Here is a 16,796-nt window from a genome sequence, read left to right as displayed (position 1 = left end):
AAAAATAGCTTTAATGACAGATTCCTTTTGATTTTCTGGATCAGATAACTGTGTAGCCACTTAAGTGAAGAATTCTTTGGTTGCTAATGACAGGAATGAAAAGCTGTATCGGGGGTTGTAAGGAAGTGTCTCAGAAATTTGTGAAATAATCAGTTAAGTGATTTTGGCTATTCCTGATCCTTCAAATTGTGCTTCTGCTACTTCATATTGAGTTTTTTGAATGCTTCTTGATTTATGAGAGCATTCTGAATACTTACCATGGCTATTAGTGAACAAAAACCAATGGCAGATATTTGGAACATAACTGTATAGCCAGTTAATAATAAATGCTCTTCTAAGTATCTCACAATCCAAACTAGTTTTAGGTTGGTATCTAAGGCTGTGTGTAGATGAAACAAGGGGCATGTGTGCATGATACTTTAAAGTGAGTTAAATGCTTTTGTGCTACTTTAATGGTGTTGGTGTTTTCACGCCTCGGCAGAGTGTTGCACATTAATTTCAGCTACTGTAGGAAATTTGAAGGCATAATGTGCCTTAAATGACTTGGGGTGCCGTAAACTAAGAGTTTTAGTTTGCTGCCCCTACAGCCATGGAGAGCAGCACCAGGCTCCATGCAGCTCCACAGCTCTGCAGAAAGCCCTGCAGGCAACCTGGCAGCAGCCTGAGAAGGCAGGCTCCACCCAAGAAAGGCCGTGAGCCTGATTTCCAGTCCCCCCCAAGCCTGCCTACCTTCGTGAGCTGTGCAGTGGCCTAGTGCTTTTCTCCATGGCTGCAGTGTCCCCCCAGGACCATGGAGGGAAGCAGCATCCCCCTTGCAGCCCAGGGACCATTCTGCCCACTGGCAGCCAGCCCTCCCCTCCCAGCCAGAGAGGCAGGTAAGTGCAGGATGTGTGCATGACACGGGGGTTTACTTGACCCTAAATTGAAGCAATGCATTTAAAAACCACCACTTCAATTTAGGGCCCCCATTTCATCTACACATGCCCTAAGGGTTTAATTATAGCTGGCCTAATACTGTGTGCGAGGGTATGATATAAAGCCAAAAAATTCTCTCTGATGCCCCTCAGAAAAACTCACCACAGCTGCTGTCTGGGTCTGTCCCTGAATGGTCTGTCCCTTTTTAGAGATGCTAAATTCCCAAAAAGAGAAGATAAAAGGTGGAGTCACAGCCCCATTCTCATCCTTCACCAGAGTGTTGCCAAGCTGCTGCAGGAGTGATACAATTCTGTATTGCTCCCACTGCAGCACTTGGTTGAATATGCTAATACAGCCCTTGTCTTTGCCTTTTTTTTTAACCTTCATTTTATATGAATCAATATTCACTGAAGAAAAATGGCTACTTTGAAATTCTCTGCCACTCCTTCCTGAGACTTTCCAGTTTCAGTCTTACTCAATGTCAGTCAATGGCTTGAAAGCCTAACTTTTTGCCTTTGGGCAGTTCACCATTGTTAAACATTTGTTACAAATAAAGCTGCATGGAAAATTGTTTTACAGACTTATTTTTCTACCCTTAAACATTCTTTTCAAGATTTCTGAATGTTCCCCTTTTACAGTGGAATTAAACAAGGGTCTCTGCCCTCTCTTTTGTCCCCAATGAAATCAGGGAGCCCCCAAATCTCTTTTCTCTGAGCTTGCTGTTTTGCAGGAAAAATAAGAAAACCAAATAAAATCTTCATGTCCAAATGGGATCCTGGATTTCCTCCTTTTTACTAGAACATAAAGGAGAATTTTTTAAAATTATATCTTTGTAAAAGATATAGTGTATTTCACAAAATAATTAAGTGAAGTTTAATAACCTCAGTTATATAGGGGCCTTTGTACATGGCACAAAATTGGCCTTTGAAGCAGCTTAAATGCCTTTTTGCACTGCTTTAATGGCATTGCCGTTTGCATGTTCGACAATGTATTCCATTTTCATAGATTTTATAGATTTCATAGACATTAGCTCTGAAAGGGACCTTGGAAGATCATTGAGTCCAGCCCCCCACCCAAAGGGCAGGAAGTCAGCTGGGGTCAGCAGATCCCAGCAAGATAAGCATCCAATTTGCTCTTGGAGGTGTTCAACATAGGTGCTTGAACCACCTCCAATGGCAGGCTGTTCCAGACCTTGGGGGCTTGGACAGTAAAGAAATTCTTCCTTATGTCCAGCTTGAAATGGTCTTGCAGTAGTTTATGACTGTTCGACCTCGTCATCCTTTGGGGTGCTCTGGTGAACAAACGTTCCCCCAGATACTGGTGGTCACCTCTGATAAACTTATAGATGGTCATCAGATCACCCCTGAGCCTGCGCTTTTCCAGGCTAAAGAGCCCCATGGCTCTCAGCCTGTCGTCGTAAGGTCTGTTTTCCTGACCTCTGATCATGCGCGTGGCTCTTCTCTGGACTCTCTCAAGCTTCTCCACATCCTTTTTTAATTGTGGAGCCCAAAACTGGATGCAGCACTCCAGCTGCAGCCTCACCAAGGCCGAGTACAAGGGGAGAATGACATCCTGGGATTTGCTTGAGAAGCATCTACGGATGCAAGCCAGCGTTTTGGTCACTTTAGTAGCTGCAGCATTGCATTGCAGGCTTGTGTTCATCTTGTGGTCAATGATGACCCCCAAGTCTCTTTCTTTTAGTGGCTTTGCCATTTGCATGCTCAGTGGCATATTCCTCTTTAAATGACTTGGGTATGTAGGAAGATAAAATGCCTCCAAAGTGTTTTAGCTTGCTACCTAACAAAGTACAACAGTGCAAAGGGTGCAGGAAGCCAATGGGCTCAGGGCTTGGTGGGCCCCACACGGCTCAGATGCTCTAGGACCCAGTGACAGCCCATGCAGGCAGGCTCCATTGAAGGGGGAAAAAAAAAAGCAGCGAGCCTGATTTTTTTTTCTTCTTCTCTCTGGAACCTGCCTGCCTGCCTGAGCTGTGCGGGGGCCCAGTGCTTCCCTCAGCAGCTGCAGGGGGTCCAATGCTTCCCTCCATGGCTGCAGCGCCCCCTGGGATTGCTTGGGCTGGGTGCCAGTGAATGGGTGCCACCTGGGTGACCCCTATGCAGCTCAGGGACTGCTCAGCCTGCCAGCAGCTTGCCCCCTCCAAACCCCACACCAAAGAGGCAGGTAAGGATCGGGCCCCCACCCTTGTGTACATGCCATGGGGGTTTAGTTCACTTTAATTCTCCCCAAATTGAAGCAGTGTTTTTAAAAACCCACTGTTTCAATTTAGGGAGAACTGAACTGAATTAAATCAGAAATAAACCAAATTAAATCTGGCTCAGAGAAGTTTTCTTCACTCTCCAAAGTGAGGGCTTCTTTCTTTAGATAATGTGAGTGGACTTATAGAAAGAAAGAGTTTTAAATAGAAAGGATTATATAAATCCTATAAATACTGAGGAAATTATATAATTTATATAACTATAAATACAGTAATAATAATACAGTAATATAAGTACCGAGGAAAGGACATGGGAGAGGACACTTCTAAGAGAGGCAAAAGCTGTGCTGAAAAGCTCAATAGGGATAAACAGGTCAGTTAAGCCATAAAACATAGGAATAAGTAGCTGGAATTAAAAGCTAATCCAGGTAATGGGATAAGGACCCATAGATCTCTGCTGAGACCATGTTAAGCACAGTGCAATCAATGGATGATTTCTTATTTCACAATTTCACATTCAGATTGTTTTTCAAAGGTTTTCTTTTTATTTAAGGCCAGCTACTCTGAGGTCAGTGATGGAATGTCCAAGGAGCTTAAAGCGTTCTGCCACAGACTTGAGTGTCTTTTGAGAACTGAAGTCCACTCAGCATTCATTCATTCATTCTTTATGTCGGGGTTGCCCCACATATCCAATATACACAGCAGAGGGACACTATAAGCAGGTGACAGTATTTATAATATTATAGAAGAGCTGGTGAATGAACCTTGGATGCTTATAATTCATGTGGCTTGGTCCAGTGGTGATGTGATCTGTGTTGAGGGGACGCACAGCTGGTATCTCAGTCTATAGCAAGGCCTGGTGGTTTGCTGAGATTTGGAGTTAGGCAGTCTGTTGCTAAAGAGATGTTGTTTGAAGTTGTGGGACTGCTTATAAGCCAGCACAGCCTTGCTCCAAGGGTTAACTTGAGATGGTCATTGTTTTTCAGAAGAGGCTGGATTAATTAGTCATTAATCATAGGTCCAAGGTTTCTGTCAAATAACAATGTGTATTAATTTTTGTTCTTTTCTTAAGCAGGTGAATGTTGCATTCTGGGGGGGGGGAAGAGGGAGAGGCTTGCAAAACTATGAAGACATTTTACATGTAGTGATTAATATATCTTTACTACTTCAGGTGGGTAATCACTTGTCAGTACACCTTTATGGATGGATATATAGAAAGCCCCCAAAAGGGCTCTTTGATTCATGTTCCTCGTATTGTCAGGTGATGTTTATTTGTTATGTATTAGTAGCGATAAGAGGTGTACGTGGTAGCCATGTTGGTCCGTGACAAAAAAGAAATGCAAAACTCGAGAACTCTTGGTTCAGAGATGACACCTTTTATTAGACCAACTAAGAAATCCCCCCAAAATATCTGATCTTAAGATAATTTTGTTGTGATTTCTTGGTTGGTCTAAGAAAAGGTGTCATCTCTGAACCAAGAGTTCTCGAGTTTTGCATTTTTTGTAGTGATAAGAGGCTCTAATGAAGACGAGTATCCTGTTGTTCTAAGCATTCTCCAAACGCTTGGTAAGATGCAATTCCTGTCCCAAAGGACTAGGTCTAAATGGAAAAGTGGGTGAGCAGTGAGAGATGTACATAAAGAAGAAATGACTTCCTACATTCACATTGCAGACCAGTGGTAGAGTCTGGCACAGAACTCTTCTGATGACGAGTTCAGGACTTTTCAGTTTCCACTCAGAATTTTCAGATAAAGATACTCAAAATCCGATCCAGCCATCTACATCTCTGCTGTGTTGCATTAAAGGAGTAAATATGGAATCTTCTGTTTTAACTGCTGCTGCTAACTAAGATCTGGATTTGTGAAAATCAGGGGAAAGTAAAGAGTATATTGTTGGTGGAGATTGTCAGTACCTTTCCTACAGAGGGTATTATCATGATCGTTTTTAAGGACGCAATTGTATGGTTCATGAACAAGAAATCAGCCCTTGACGCTGACAGCCTGGTCAATTGTCAGCTTATTTTCTTTTATGGGTATGATGATTGAGAAGGTGCTAAGAAAACAACTCTTAAAAGTGTCTGGATGCCTTAGATTTCTCTGACCTTTGTCTATCTGTATTCTGACGTCCATGGGGAAATAGCACTTGAAAAAGTGTGACAGGGCTGCATGTTGGTATTTTGATACTGTTGTACAAGAAGTATTACCTGTAGGGGAAATGGTATTTGCCCAACTGAAATTACTCTGTTTTGTCAATTACATGCTAGTGAAAAGGTCGGACCATTTTGTGGTTGGACTCGCTTCCATTCAGACAGATGGGAATGCAGGTGGAAAGCCAAGAGACCATGTATACATGGCTGTTAAAGGCAGTGCCTAGATGAACAGCTGTCCATCCTGACTGTATGTGCCTATGTCTGAAGGAATATGATTTCACTTTTCTACCTCAGAGCTAAAATATTCCTTTTTAAAATATTTTAAAATAATTTTGAATAAAAAGATCAAGCCTTTGTCTCTTAAATCTCAGGTATTAAGAGACCTTAGGACATATTTAGAGATGATGACCAATGAGGCATTTAAAGTAGCTAAACACAGGCTGGTGGATTGGTATGAACAGATCAAGTGAGACTTGGGAGATGTTCTAGAAGAATCCCCTTTTCTTCCCATTAGGAACAATACAGACTGTCAAAGCTAGGATTTTGCATTCAGCTGTCAGAAAATATTTAGCATGGTATACAACTTTGTTTTGTGGCATAAATAGTATCTGAATTGAAAACGATATGACACATTATTAAAACTACAAAGAAACTACATTAAAATTATTATGGTTGCAAAGTCAAACACTCAGAAATTAGGAAACGTTAGAATTATTGTTGATCAAGTTTGACCTCTTTACGTGCATGATTTATAGAGCTGTTAACGGCATGATCACCTACTACATAAGTAGTTGTTTAATAATTGCTCTTACCCCCCCCTTCTTTAGCATTCATCATAACAGTATCTTAATGCTTTGCAAACATTAATAAATGTATCTTACCACAGTCTGCCAAAATATATGATGTTGTTTTTCCCAGTTTACAGATGGGAAAATGAATCACAGAAAGATTAAAGCCAAAATTGTTAGAAGTATTTGATAAATTTGTGTGTCCACCTTGAGATACATAGGGAATCATTAGCCAAAATCCTTAACATATTTTGAGAATAACTTGTTCAAAGAATTGTTTAATCAACTTCACATGTTGCATGTTGGGTTCCCAGTTAGTGGCCACCTCAAAAGCTTGGTGTAAGCCAGAGCTGTCCAGCATATGGTCCATGAGGGGTTAAATTGCAGGCTACAGGCTCCTGGTCTGCATGCAACTTTCCCCACTGCTCCAGATGCTGCTGCTGTCAATCTTTGGAGTCTCCCTCCCTCCTTGGTTTCTGCTTTCTGCCCCTGAAGGCACAGTGGGATGGTGGAGCCTGTGGCCCAAGAAGGGGAGTCCAGGGGGCCCACAAAATGTGGCACAACAGCAGGCCATGGCACAGTAGGGTGAGGGAGATTGCCAGCAGCACCATGGAGGCCTGCATGACATGCAGCCCCTTGCTGCTCTGAAGTTGCACAGCCCTGGTGTGATGGAGCTTGGAATTGTATAAGCCTCTGTGACAGAGACGGGGATGGAATCCAGTTCTGTAGGTTACAGCCAGCTTCCTCGCTATAAAACCATCCTCTTACTGATTCTATGGACAGCAGTAGCATTTACTGTATACTCTTGATACATTTGCAGAACCTTACTACTATACCACTAATAGGGGCAGGGTTATTTGGAAACAAATTCTAATATGAGCAAAGCAACATAATTTCCTTTAGCCTTGCTCTGAAAAACAGCTGATCCCTTTTGCTGAAATTTCCCCACCAAAAGGCCCATTTATTCTAGGACGGACACAGGATGGAAAATTCCAACTTGAATAGTTAAAAGCAGGCAACATTGTAAGCAACTGAATACAGAATCTAGTAATGGAAAGTGTCAGGGAATTATAGCTCTGTGCTGAGATGTAGATGTATATCAGTGAATAGATTCTCTCCCTACCCCAAGCCTAAGTAATTTATGCACAAAAATAAGTGTGTTAAATATTTAAAAAAATGGAATGTAATAACATTTCTCAGATGCACACTTACCACTTAGAAATGCAATTTTACATTTTATGGGGTTCATTTATTTCACTGAAGCCTCTACCTGAAATGTACAGTGAGTTGTTTCAGTATTACTCCATGATGCAAGATCCATCTGGCATTAATTCAAAATATGCAGCTGCCTATTCATTACTGAAAGCTCCTCTACCACTCATACTGAAGCAGTTGCAAAAGATCTGATTCAGCAGATCCTTTTTTTACTCACATTTCTTCTATTACACAAAAAAATGTGAATAACTCTCACTTGGTATGTCTGTTGAGGATAGTAAATTTGCCAGCAACACGATAATATAACATTATTATATTAATGATTTATTTTCTTCTCTTCTTTTGATTTCTAGTCCTGAAGCAAATTCTCCTTTGAGTATCCCTTGACATTTTATGGAAGAAAATTGCATTTTCATTTTTTGCTGTACAGTGTTATTCTTGTTTTATGTGAATAGTTAACATTTTGCATTTTTTTGTATTGTCTTTATAGGATTTTGCAAATGAAAGTTAAGGAATTATGCTATTTTCTAGAATATTGAAAAATATAGGCACTTTGTGAAAAAATCTCATGGCCATAACACAGAAGCGGGTGATTGGTGGATTTCCTTCTGACCAAAATGAAATACTAACAGTGGCTTTATAATATAAAACTAGAAGAGATCCCCGCGATTTGATGTTTCACTGGAAACAGCTTGAACAGTGCTAATACTGAAATGTTGTTTAATTTTTAATATTGACAGAAGAAAAGGAGGGTTTGCAGGCAGTATTAGAATGCTGCTGTGGAATTGCCTGCTCTCTAATACAATTCTGAATACTTCTGCAGGTCAAACATCCAAAAAATGCTAGAGGCTAAATGTAGACTGACTTTACCAATCATTTAGCTGTTGAAATGAGCTGTCCTGTGAATAACTTACTGAGCTTGGAAATTTGAAAAATGAGAGAGAGTATTGTGACTAGAACTTGAGTTCTTGGCAGTATTATTTGTGAAGGAGGTTAGCATCACAGACAACTAATTGGTTCACCTAGTGATATTTTTCTGACCCCTAAAGGAGTAGAAAAGTCTCAGAGAGTAACTTGTCTTTCACTATGTTTTACAGTTCCCCATGACCTAATGTGCTGTTATTTGAAGAAAAGCATTTGCTATGGAAAATCTTTCACACATTCTGTCTAGACACTGCTGCTTTTTTTCTTTGACAACACATAAAATTATATTAACATGTACAGAATTAGTGATATTCAGTCTGTACTTTTTTGACATTCAGCACAAAATTCATAGCCTAGCAGAAGTGGAGAATAAGGTAGAGGATGTGTCTTTCCAAATCTGGACTGTATTAAGGGTCAAAATGGCCCACACTGCATGACTGATGCTAGCTACATTATGCCAAGGATTGAGGGTGTAGTTCTCATGAAACAGCATATGGCTGTCTTTCTTCCTGGTTTCTATGTAAAATTCATTCTTTTCTAGCTAGATCCAGGGCATCTGAAGTACCTTTATAATAGTACAGTGCCTTTAGCTGGCGTGTGAAGAGGCTACAGTCAAGTCAAATGCCTTACTGAGCTTAACAGTCCATAGGGTTAGTGTTGCCAGATTTCATTAAGTAATGGTACACTAAGGAGTGATCTGGCTAATACTGGATTTATTTACATACCACATGTATCTGTCCCTTGGAAAATCTTTATCCAAACGGGGACATGGGTCTTAAGCAGAGAAGCTGATTTCTGCACCTGAAAGGAGTGAGGAAAATGTAGTAATGTCAGGGAGCAGTCAACTGGGAGCAGTCTTTGACAGAAGTCTAAAGCAGGGCTTGAACTCACGCTGCCAAAGCTGTGGTGAGATGTCTTAACTGCTCTGGCACCGTGCAAAGGGCTTTAGCCTGAATGGGAATCTCATTTTGCATTTTAATCAACAAAATTGTCAGTTCCAAGGGAGCAAAAATCATGACTCAGACTCTAAAAATCAATACATAGTTTTTAAAATAATGAGATTTTGAAAAAAATACCAGTATTATTTGGATATTTTTCAATTTGCTTTTAGATTTATGAGCTTTCAGGATAAACTTGGTTACATTTTGATAAACTAAATTTGGGATTCTTTTAGACTCACTTCATGAACAGGCGTTTGATTAAAAAAACCAAAAAAGTAAGATTTTCTGATAAAGCCCCACGCTAATGGAAGTTACTCCAGGACATTGTAGAAATGCTGGATCCTAGATTACAATACAATGATTGGAGTTGCATTTATGTTTTATGGAGCTTCAAGAGAGCAATCAATATGCATTACTACAAATTTATATCAGTTTTAATTTTCACTAGAATTGCATAGCTACTGGTTCTAAAACTAATTGACTCACAAAATATTGTTTAGATTGACTGTGTCTGTAATCATCTAGCAGTGACTCTTTAAATTAAAATATGTTTAAGGAAGAAGAGAGTGAAGTTTAAAAGTAAATTATGTGCATAAGTATAGGTAGGATGATAAAGGCTTATGGCAGATGAGCTCTATGGAATCTGTAGTATCTGGTAGTGCTGTGTGAAGCTTTGGTCCCTGATTCCATTTGGCGGAGATTTGGCCCACATCTTGTGCATCAGTGTCCCATGCTTAAAACTTGTGGTGGGGGTGCTTGAAATAAAGCTTGAAGAACAAACTTTCATTCATGTGCTCCCACCACCATTTTGAAACATGGGGATGCTGATACCCAATGCACTGCAGTGCTTTAATTAGAACAGCTCTTGAAGCCACTCTAATTAAAGTGCTGACCCCCATCCCCCTCAACCCTTGGAGCACATGTAAAAGTGTCTCAAGTTACCAGAAGAAAAAATCATCATTAGGCAAACATAGGGTGCATGAATAATTTAGATTTTAGCAATGATAAACTATTAGTTTGAAGGTATGTTGTCAAACAGAGAGAAACCACTTAAAAGGTTTGTTCTCATTCAGAAGAAAACCCCATAAACATTACTATTATGAAAATCATCTGAATATGCAACTTGTTTTTTTATGGGAACTACCTTTATGGCAGAGCAAGACAGGCATATGATTCCATTGTACAACAGCAAGAAACATAGCTCTTAGAAGTGAAGATTGGAAACCACTGTGGCCAAAAAAACATTTACAGTATTCTCCCCTGAAAAGGCCCATTTATAGTTTCTCTTGATTTAGGAATAGCTGACATTTTGGGGCAGTCCTGGAGAAAAATTAAAAAAGAATTATAGAGTATTAATCTCTTAAACTCAACTTCATTATGATCCTTCTCTTTTCTCTTTAACTAAAAAACCTGGAGGTCTAGCTTCTTTTTTGTACTTTCATCATAAAATTGGTATGTTAATGGCAACTTGGTGCAAATATTAGAGTACAATATAGTAAAAAAAATTAAATTGTGGCTCTATAATAAGCAGCAGCAAGCCTCTTATGTTATCATTCAGAGACCTGGCTGAAATCCTGGATCTGTTGAAACCAGTGGCAAATCTCCAATAAGCTTCTGTATGGGCAGGATTTCTTCTTTCACATTAGAGTGAAAAGCTCAGATTCAAAGAATGCTGCAAGACTGTCTCCACCACTTAGGCCTTTTGGTGACATGTTGAAATGGGGTGGACCAGCGGTCCTGTGCACATCCTTTCTAAATTAGGGAAAGGATTGATATAAACAGAATGCCATAGTAGTATTTTGGGATGGTCCAATGATAAATTTGCATCATCATGTTCAGTTATGAAGAAATATAGGCATTGACATTTAAAGTAGAGGGTGCGGAGCAGCTGTCCCTTTTTTTTTTTTTCTCTCTGAGGAGGGATTATATTTTAATTCTGCAGCTTACATACAAATATAAAATGCAGGGTAGTGGTGATGTGTAATGCTCTGAGCAAAGTTTGATCATAGTCTTTGTGTGGGAGGAGTGACTGTTAGCAAAGGAAAATCCCACTCAGGCGGCACTTTTATGTTCCCCAGGAAGTGTAACAGGCTAAATATGTTTTTATGGTGAACAGGCAGATGGCCAGGGGAGTTTCCTTATAGCATTAATAATATGTAGTTGTTTATGTCTTTAAAATATACATATATATATTTTTTAATGTTAAACCTACTAATTAGTCACATGACTAAGTTATGTAACCACATGTTCTCCTTTCCACATTCCTTCTGTTCATTAAATGAACTTCTGTATTTTCTTAAATTAAATACCAAGTGCTTTGGGCAATTAATATTTTGTTCCATGTGTTTTGTATGACACATGGTGAACTTGGAACAGCTTTGCTTATTGTTCTTCTTTTTTTATATACATAGATTTTATGTGGATGTGGCATATTTTTCAAATATATCCACATATACTCTGGGAATATACTTGAATTTTAAGTTTCAGTTAACCATATTGTAAATTGACCCACATTTTTTAAATTGTGCATTCTGATTATTCTTCCTGCAAAAAAAACAAAATACTATACTTGAGATGCAGGGCCACTTGTGGTAAATGATGCATGAGAATATACACTGTCTGTTTTTAAGGTAGTATTTTCATTTTGTAAATGCAAACATTTTATAATTGGCTTTGAACTCTCTGTGGTTATAAAATGCAGATGATTATTGTAAATGGTTCATTTTCAGTTCCCTAGACCTGCATAAAAAAGGGAACTGAAAATGTTTTTCTTATACCATGTGGTCTGTAACCTGTCATACACTTACTTTCTTCTTCACCATGTGTCTCTTTGGGTACATTTTTTTGAATAAATCATTGTGAGTTATGCAGTGATATTAAGGGTTGGCTACAGAATTTGAGAGTGATGGATTAACACTTTCTGTTCATCTAGACCAAGACTAAAAATGTGAGAAACTGGTCAGGCAACAAGACATTAAAATACTGTTGGTGCGCAAAATCAGTGTATACACCACAAAAATATCGTGCAAGAAGTATAAAATGAATAGTTTTAAACAACTGCTTTCAAATCTGGTATAGTAGTATAAAGAGCTGGCCCACGATTTTTTGGGGCCCCCTGCAAGAAATAGGTTTTGGTCCCCCAACCCTGAGGAAGCTGGGGGTGGGGGTGGGGCGAAGGGGCGAGCAGCCACAGAAGCTGGGGGCGGCAGTGTTGGTGGCAGTTGGGGGAGTGGCAAACGGCCAGGTGTGAAGCCAGTGGCAGCAGCAGTGGGTGGAGGGGGTGGCCAGCAGCTGGAAGCAAGGGCCCCCTGTGGCCACAGGCTTCGCAGTATACGACAGGCTGGCCCTGGTAGTATACATACAAGCATCAGGGCCTAATGCACATTACTGAATCTAGGAATTGGAGTCCATGGGCCTAGATTCACAAAGGTGAGGTCAGGTGCCAAATTAATTGATTCCAATGGAAGGTAAGCAACTAAATAAGAGTTTAAATAAATAAATAGATGTGTAAACAGGTAAGCTGATCTGGGTTTATTCTCTAATTTAGCAGTCCTACAAGTTTTACATATATGCAAATACACTGACAACAATCCATGTAAGCAAGAAAAGCTCTGTTAACCCACAATAAAGTATAATGTAGTCAAACTGCTCTGAAAAAAAGTGTTCTGATAAATCATCTCCATCTCCCTTTTTCTCTGTTCCTTGACTGTTGGATATGATCTTTGTTTATTGCTGCCCATGCCTTTAGCCAGTACATCATAGGACCTTAAGAAATATTTTTGTGTCTTACTTCCCCTATCTCAGAATGGGAATTATAATCCTTTGTTACATCAGTGAGATGTTGAGACTAAATCATTAATATTCATTGGGCAACCATATAATGAAGGGTAACTGGAAACACCTGATCTTAGATAAAGTTTAGACTACAGGACAGACGGTGTAAGGTTTCTATTGTAACCATACAAGAGTTGTGGTACAGACATTAGGTGAGACAGGCAGCACAGCCATTTGCCTTTTTTATTTATATCTATATACCATATCTATCCAAATTCAAGACAAACCTGAATTTAAGATAACCGCCCAATAATTAGATTCTATACATGGAAAAGGTATAAGTTTGTTATAATATTTCATGTTTAGAATTTAATTATTGGAGGGTCACCTTAAATTTGTTCCCTCCACTGAAGGGGAGAAAGCATTGGGAGGGGGGCAGGCAGTGGGAAAGGAAGTTGGGGGAAAGCAGTGGGGTAGGTACTGGGGGAACAGGTGGTAGGGAAGACAATGGAGAGGCAGGGGATGGGAGTACTGAAGGGGCTGGCAGTGGGGAAGAATAAACAGCTTGACCCCTGTCCCCTTCCTCACTCACCTTGTCCCCTGTGACTGCCCCCCTACCACCTCTGCTCCCCTGCCTGCTGTCCCCAGTCTCAAGCCCCCATTCTCCCTTCCACCCCCAGTCTCCTGTCCCACATCTCTCCCCCCCCTGCCCCAGTTGCTCCTTAGAATCATAGAAAATTAGGTTTGGAAGGCACCTCAGGAGGCCTTCTAGTCCAAACCTTGCTCAAAGCAGGACCATCCCCAACTAGATCATCCCAATTAAGGCTTTTTTTAGACAGGTCTTAAAAAACATCCAAGGATGGAGATTCCACAACCTCTCTGGGTAACCTGTTCCAGTGCTTTACTACCTTCTTAGTGAGAGAGTTTTTCCTAATATGTAACCTAAACTTCCCTTGCTGCAACTTTGAAACTACTGCTCCTTGTTCTGTTGTCTACCACCACTGAGAACAGTCCAGCTCTATCCTCTTTGGAACTACCGTCAGGTAGTTGAAGGCTGCTATCAAATCCTCCCTCAGTCTTCTCTTCTCCAGCTTAAATAAGCCCAGTTCCCTCAGCCTCTTCTCAGAAGTTGTGTGCCCCAGTCCTCTAACCATTTTTGTTGCCCTCTGTTGGACTCTCTCCAATTTCTCCATATCGTTTCTGTAGTCAGGGGACCAAAACTGGACACAGTGCTCCAAATATGGCCTCACCAGTGCTGAATAGAGAAGAATAATTACTTCCCTCGATCTGCTGGCAATGCTCCTACCAATGCAACCCAGTATGCTGTTAGCCTTCTTCACAACAAGGGCACCCTGTTGGCTCATATTTAGCATCTTGTCCATTGTAATCCCCAAGTCCTTTTCTGCAGATGGTTCCCAGCCTTTACCAGTGCATGATATTGTTCTGTCCTAAGTGCAGAACTTTGTACTTCTCCTTGTGGAAGCTCATGGCTGCATCCCCACATGCAGGCACATTCAGTTTGTGATTCCTCTGTCCTCTTTGCAGTACTACAAACCACACATGTAGAATGTTAAGATGTTTCCCATTCTGCAAATTTGCAGCATGGCAGCCAAGTTTGATATTAGTATTTCCAGGTAGCAAAAACAAATTTTAAAAAATCCAAGGAAAATAAAGTGCCATGGCACATGCTACAACAGTGTGCACCAGAATAAACAGAAACTTGGTCCTCCAGGGAGATGCTCTGCCTGCTGTCTAGATTGTCTCTACTCCACCATCTGTGACCCATCTCCCCCAGCACTCTAGGATTTGGGAGGAGCTGAGCAAGATCAATTTGCCCAAAGTGGAACAGTGTCCTGCAACAGAGCCCATGTGCAGGGGCATGTGCTGCAGCACAATGTAGTGACACAAATTTTGCCTCTATTACTTGTGCTGCTGCAGGCGCAGACACCTGCACATCTGGATGTAGCCCATGAGATTTATTTTGGTTCAGTCTTCCAATTTGTTGAGGTCTCTCTGAATCCTAGCCGTATCCTCCAGCATATCTATGTACTCCCCCCAGCTTGGTGTAATCTGCAAACTTGCTGGTGGTGCACCGTATCCTATCTTCGATAAACAAAACTGGCCCCAGGATCTATTCCTGGAATATTGCACTTGATACTGGCTGTCAACTAGACATCAAACCATTGACTATTAACCTGTGAGCCTGATGAACCAGCCAGTTTTCTGTCTGCTTTACAGTCCATTCGTCCAACCCATACTTCCTTAGTTTACTTGTGAGAATGTTGTGGGAGACCATATCAAAAGCCTTGTTAAAGTCAAGGTATATGACATCAGCTGGTCTCCCTGCATTCATAGAGCTACTCATCTCATCATATAAGGCTGGTCAGGCTTGACTTGCCCTTAGTGGATTCCTTGAGGACCTGCTCCATGATTTTTCCAGGAACTGAGATTAGGTTGACCAGTCCATAGTTCCCTGGATCCTCTTTCTTTGCTTTCTTAAAGATGGAATTCTTATATTTGCCCTTTCCCAATCATCCAGGACCTCTCCCAGTCACCATGAGTTTTCAAAGATAATGGCTAACGGCTCTGCAATAACATTGGCCAACTCCTGAACACCCTCAGGTGCATCCCGTCAGGCCTCATGGACTTGTACACATCCAGCTTTTCTAAATAGTTCCTAACCTGTTCTGTTGCCACTGTTGTCTGCTCACCTCCTCCCCAAACTCTGCTGCCAGGTGCAGTAGTCTGGGAGCTGACTTTGCCTGTGAAGACTGAGGTGAAAAAGGCATTGAGTACTTCAGTCTTTTCTGCATCATCTGTCACTAAGTTTCCTCCCCCATTTAACACAGGACCCACACCTTCCCTGGTCCTCCTCTTGTTGCTGCCATACTTGTAGAAACACTTCTTGTTACCCTTCATGTCCCTCACTAGCTGCAACTCCCTATGTGCTTTGGCCTTCCTGATTTCATTCCTGCATGCCTTAGTAATGCTCTTATACTCCTCCCTACTTGTTTGTCCAAGTATCCACTTCTTATAAGTTTCCTTTTTGTGTTTTAGTTTACTAAAGAGTTCCCAAGCTGTTCTTTGTCTTCCTGCACATAGAGATGGTTTGTTTCTGTGCCCTCAGTAAGGTTTGTTTAAAGTAAAGCCAACTCTCCTTGACTCCTCTCCCCCTCAGACTGGCTTCCCAGGGGATCCTGCCCATGAGTTCCCTGAGAAAGTTGAAGTATGCTTTTCTAAAGTCCAGGATCTGCACTTTGCTGCTTTCCTCCCTTCTTTTCCTCTGGATCCTGAACTCAATCATCATTGTGGTCTTTGCTGCCCAAATTGCCATCCACTACTACATTCCTCACCAATTCTTCCCTGTTTGTGAGCAGCAGGTCAAGAAGACCATGGCCCCTAGTTGGCCACTCCAGCACTTGCAGCAGGAAGTTGTCCCCAGCACTCTCCAAAAACTTTCTGGATTGTCTATATATTGCTGTATTGCTTTCCAGGCAGATGTCAGGGTGATTGAAGTCCCCCATGAAAGCCAGGGCCAGTTATTGGGAAACTTCCAGTAGCTGTTTGAGGAAAGCCTCATCAACCACTTCTTCATGGTCTGGTGCTCCTGGTTGTCCTCCCCTCTGACCCTAACCCATAGACTTTCAACAGGCCTATCTCCAGTGTCATAGATTTCATAGACATTTGGGCTGGAAGGGACCTCGGAAGATCATCGAGTCCAGCCCCCAACCCAAAGGGCAGGAAGTCAGCTGGGGTCATAGGATCCCAACAAGATAAGCATCCAATTTGCTCTTGAAGGTGTTCAGTGTAGGTGCTTGAACCACCTCCAATGGCAGGCTGTTCCAGACCTTGGGGGCTCGGACAGTAAAGAAATTC

The 16,796-nt window shown here is 41.2% G+C and overlaps 1 protein-coding gene and 1 long non-coding RNA gene across 4 annotated transcripts in view; both read left to right on the top strand.

Annotated features, from left to right (window-relative positions):
- PDE4D (phosphodiesterase 4D) overlaps window positions 1-16,796 on the top strand; it is a 1,130,464-nt gene that overhangs the window by 631,788 nt on the left and 481,880 nt on the right. The gene's annotated exons all lie outside the window — the stretch shown is intronic.
- LOC109307941 overlaps window positions 2,727-16,796 on the top strand; it is an 18,934-nt gene continuing 4,864 nt past the window's right edge. The window contains exon 1 of the long non-coding RNA XR_002100416.1: window positions 2,727-2,737. This is a non-coding gene — a long non-coding RNA (uncharacterized LOC109307941). The remainder of the gene's footprint in view (window positions 2,738-16,796) is intronic.

This window comes from Crocodylus porosus, unplaced genomic scaffold (assembly GCF_001723895.1).
Source record: "Crocodylus porosus isolate Cpor-Errol unplaced genomic scaffold, CroPor_comp1, whole genome shotgun sequence".
NCBI lineage: Eukaryota > Metazoa > Chordata > Crocodylia > Crocodylidae > Crocodylus > Crocodylus porosus.
This window is presented reverse-complemented; position numbering and strand designations above follow the sequence as displayed.